Source organism: Phascolarctos cinereus, unplaced genomic scaffold, assembly GCF_003287225.1.
Source record: "Phascolarctos cinereus isolate Bilbo 61053 unplaced genomic scaffold, phaCin_HiC Scaffold_5;HRSCAF=322, whole genome shotgun sequence".
In the NCBI taxonomy this organism is placed as follows: Eukaryota; Metazoa; Chordata; class Mammalia; order Diprotodontia; family Phascolarctidae; genus Phascolarctos; species Phascolarctos cinereus.
This window is the reverse complement of record NW_027555958.1, coordinates 368,473,103-368,477,528: the sequence shown is the minus strand read 5'-3', so window position 1 is coordinate 368,477,528 and position 4,426 is coordinate 368,473,103. Positions and strand designations below refer to the sequence as shown.

Genomic DNA, 4,426 nt, shown 5'->3' with positions numbered 1-4,426 from the left:
TAGCAGCTGCCTTTAAGAATGTGAAGGCTTGTCACTTAGAAGAGAGATGAGAATTATTTTATTTGTTCCCACAGAGTAGAATTAAGAACAATAGTAGATATTTCAGAGAGGCTCGATGTATGGAACATTATTTCTAACAATTAGAGTTATCCTGAGGTGGAATCTAGTGGGTTGTGGATTCACTCTGGGACTGTTTAATTATAGGCTGCATAATCACTTATTGGGGATGTTGTAGAGGGATTTCTTTTCAGATATAGGCTGGACTATATGGTCTCTGCATTTCCTTCTAACCTTGAGATTCTGTGGTTCCATGGTTTAATCTTCATTAGTAGTAGAAATGTGAATTTGGGGATACCCAAGAACAATTTGTGAAAAGCTCCCCTCTATTCCAGCTCATCACTTCTAAAAATGCTTTCAATGAACATTCTTGAATTTCCTACCTCTTTTCTTCTGTTTAGAGTCTTGTAAGGGCTACAAATGTGTTATTCCCAATCTTGCCTCTACCCCCACACCATTACCACCTACTTCTCTATCCTAGAGAGCAGAGTCTAAATGGAGAGTCTCCATGGAATAAGTTTGAAAGGAGGATTTGGGTTGGTGGGCTTGGAAAGGATGGGGGGAGGGAGGGAGGTAGAAAAGAAGGAGAGAGATAGAGTAGTGAAAGTCATAATGGAGAATAAGTACAGTAGAGGCAGCTAGGTAGTACGGTGGATAGAGCACCAGCCCTGGAGACAGGAGAACCTGAGTTCAAATCCGGTCTCAGACATTTGACACTTATTAGCTGTTTGACCCTGGGCAAGTCACTTAACTCCACTGCCTAGCCAAAACAAAACAAAACAAAACAAAAAACTGAATAACTAGAGTAAGGAAGTCTTCTCCAGTACCACAATTTGAAAACGTTGATTCTCCAGCTTTCCTTATAGTCCAGCACTCACAGCCATACATTCCTCCTAGAAAAACAATAGCTTTGACTTTATCGATCCTTTGTTGGCAAGGTGATATCTCTTCTTAATATGCTGTGCAGTTTGCCATAGCTTTACTTCTGAGGAGAAGTCATCTTTTAATTTCATGGCTTTAATCACTGTCTGCAATGATCTCTGAGCACAAGAATATAAAATCTGACACTGCTTCTATTTTTCTCCCTCTATTTAACAGGAAGTAATAGGACCAGTTGCCAAGATCTTAGTGTTGTTTTTTTTTTTATGTTAAGCTTCAAGTCAGTTTTTACACTCTCCTCTTTCACCCTCCTCAAGAGGTTTCTTAATTCTTTTTCACTTTCTGTCATCAGAGTGGTATCATCTGCATATCTAAGATTGTTGATATTTCTCCTGGCAACCTTAACCTCAATCTGGCTTTTGATTCATTCATTTCACAAAATGTGAAATCATTCTGCATATAAATTGAATAAATAAGGTGACAATATACAAGCCTTGTTATACTCCTTTTCCAATCTTAAACCAATCAGTTGTTCCATGGTCAGTTCTAACTGTTGCTTCTTGGCCCACATACAGGTTCCTCAAGAGACAAGTAAGATGATCTGGTACTCCCATCTCTTTGAGGACTTGCCACATTTTGTTGTGATCCATACAAAGGCTTTAGTGTAGTCAGCAGAGCAGAAGTAGATTTTTATTTTCTGGAACTTCCCCATAATCCAGTGGATGTTGGCAATTTGGTCTCTAGTTTCTCTGCCTCTTTGAAAACCAGCCTGTTCCTCTAGTAATTCTTGGTTCATATATTACCGAAGCTAGCTTGCAGAATCTTACGCATAACCTTGCTCATGTGAGATGAGTGACATTGGTAATTTGCATATTCTTTGGCATGGGCCTTCTTTAAGATTGGGACATAAAGCGATCTTTTCCAATCCAGTGGCCATTGTTGAGTTTTCCAAAATTGCTGGCATATAGAGTACAGCATTTTAACAGCATCATCTTTTAGGATTTTAAATGGCTCATCAGGAATTCTGTCACCTTCACTAGCTTTATTGTTATCAGTGCTTCCTAAGGCACACTTGACTCCATTCTTCAAGATGTATGGCTCTAGATCAATAACCACACCATCATGGTTATTGGTGATGTTAAGATCTTTCTTATGTAGTTCTATGTATTTTTGCCATCTCTTCTTGACATCTTCTACTTCTGTTAAGTCACTACCAATTTTTGTCTTTATCATGCCCATTCTGAATGAAATGTTCCCTTAATAACTCTAATTTTCTTGAAGAGATATCATCTTTCCCATTCTATTGTTTTATTTTATGTCTTTGTATTGCTCATTTAAGAAATCCTTATCTCTCTTTGCTATTCCCTGGAATTCTGCATTCAGTTGGGTATATCTTTCCCTTTTTCCTTTCCCTTTTGCTTTCCTTCTTTCCTCAGCTATTTGTTAAGGCCTTAGCAGACGGCCATTTTGCTTTCTTACTCTTCTTTTTAGGGGAATGTTTTTTGTTGGAGCCTTTTGTACAATAATGCAAACCTCTGTCCATGGTTCCTCAAGGTCTCTATCTACCAGATCTAATCCCTTAAATTTATTTATCATCTCCACTTCACATTTATGAGGGAAGTTAGTTAGGTCATAACTATACAAATCTGATGGTTTTCCCTACTTCCTTCAATTTAAGTCTGACTTTTGCAATAAGAAGTTCATGATCTGAGCCACAATCTACTCCAGGTCTTGTTTTAATTGATTATATGTATAGAGCTTCTCCATCTTTGGCTGAAAAGTATATAATCAATCTGCTTTTGATACTGACCCTCTGGTGATGTCCATGTACAAATATCCTTTTGGGTTGCTGAAAAAGAGTGTGCTATGACTGGTGAGTTATCTTGACAACACTCTATTAGTCTCTGCCTTAATTCATTTTGTAGTCCAAGGCCAAACTTGCCTGTTATTCTAATTATCTTCTGATTTCCTATTTCAGTATTCAAATCCCCTATGATGAATGTGACGTCTTTTTTGGTGTTATTTCTAGAAGAAATAGGTCTTCATAGAACTGATCAACATTGGCCTCTTCAGCATCAGTGGTTGGAGTATGGACTTGTATTACTGTGATGCTAAATGGTTTGTCTTGGATTCAAACAGATATCATTCTGTCATTTTCGAGATTATACCCCAGTATTGCTTTTCTTACTCTTTTATCGACTATGAGTACTATTTCATCTCTTCTAAGAGACTCTTGCCCACAGTAGTACATGTAGTGATCACCTCAATTAAATCACCCAGTCCCATCCATTTAAGTTCACTGACACCCAAGATGTAGACGTGTAATCTTTCTATCTCCTGTTTGGCCACATCCTGCTTACCTTGGCTCATAGACCTTACATTTCACATTCTCATGCAATATTGATCTTTACAGCATCAGACTTTCCTCTCATTATCAGATACATCCACAGCTAAGTTTCCTTTCAGCTTTGGCCCAGCTGATTTATTGGCACTGGAGCTACTTGTATCTGTCCTACACTCTTCCGCAGTAGCATGTTGGATGCTTTCCAACCTGAGGGGTGTCCAATCTTCTGGTGTCAAATCATTTATCATTTTAATACCGTCCATGAGGTTTTCTTGGCAAAGATATTGGAGGGGTTTGCCATTTCCTTCTCCAGTGGATCACCTTTTTGTCAGAACTCTCTATTATGACCTGTCCATCTTGGATAACCCTGCATGGCATAGCTCATAGTTTCATTGAGCTATGCAAGCCCCTCTGTCACGACAAGATAGTGATCCAGGAGGGGAGCTTAGAGCTTAGGGAGCATTTTATTTTGTGGATGGAGGTGACCACCATGGTCATCCAGTTGTGGAGTCTAGACTCTTACTAAGACTATATAGGGAGACTATAAATTGGAAAGAGGATTTCACAGAAGGCCAACCCAGAGGAATATACCAATGATATACACATGCCCACAGATAATACATGAGGAGTGTTGCAAATACTAAATATACTAATAATAATAATAGCCAGCATTTATATAGTGCTTTAAGATTTGTGAAGCATTTCCTGTTCTAGAGGTTGGTGCTATTATTATTACCATTTTACAGATGGGGAAAGTGTTGCAGCACTTAGCACAGTGCCTGGCATGTAGTGGGCATTTCATAAATGCTTGTTGACTAGCTGAGGCAGAGATTAAGGGACTTGCTTAAGGTTCTATAGCTAGGACATTTCTGAGCTGGATTTGGACTCATCTTCCTGACTCTAGGTTTAGTACCCTGTCTCTTCTATATGATCCAATGATACTAAATAATATGTACTTACACATGACCTGGTATGGCTTGTATGTAATCACGCTGCGTATAATTCCACGGATGTTGTATAATCAGCACCTACAGACCATACACTTGTATTTGTTGATAATGTCATAGGATAATAGCTTTAGACTGGAAAGGATGTTAGAAAGTTCATTTAGTCTAACTCCCTCCTTTTATAGATAAGGAAACTGAG

At 38.5% G+C, this 4,426-nt stretch overlaps 1 pseudogene; it reads right to left on the bottom strand.

Annotated features, from left to right (window-relative positions):
- Positions 1-1,516: 1,516 nt before the first annotated feature.
- On the bottom strand, positions 1,517-2,219 carry LOC144457701 (uncharacterized; annotated as a pseudogene).
- Between the last annotated feature and the right edge of the window lie 2,207 nt (positions 2,220-4,426).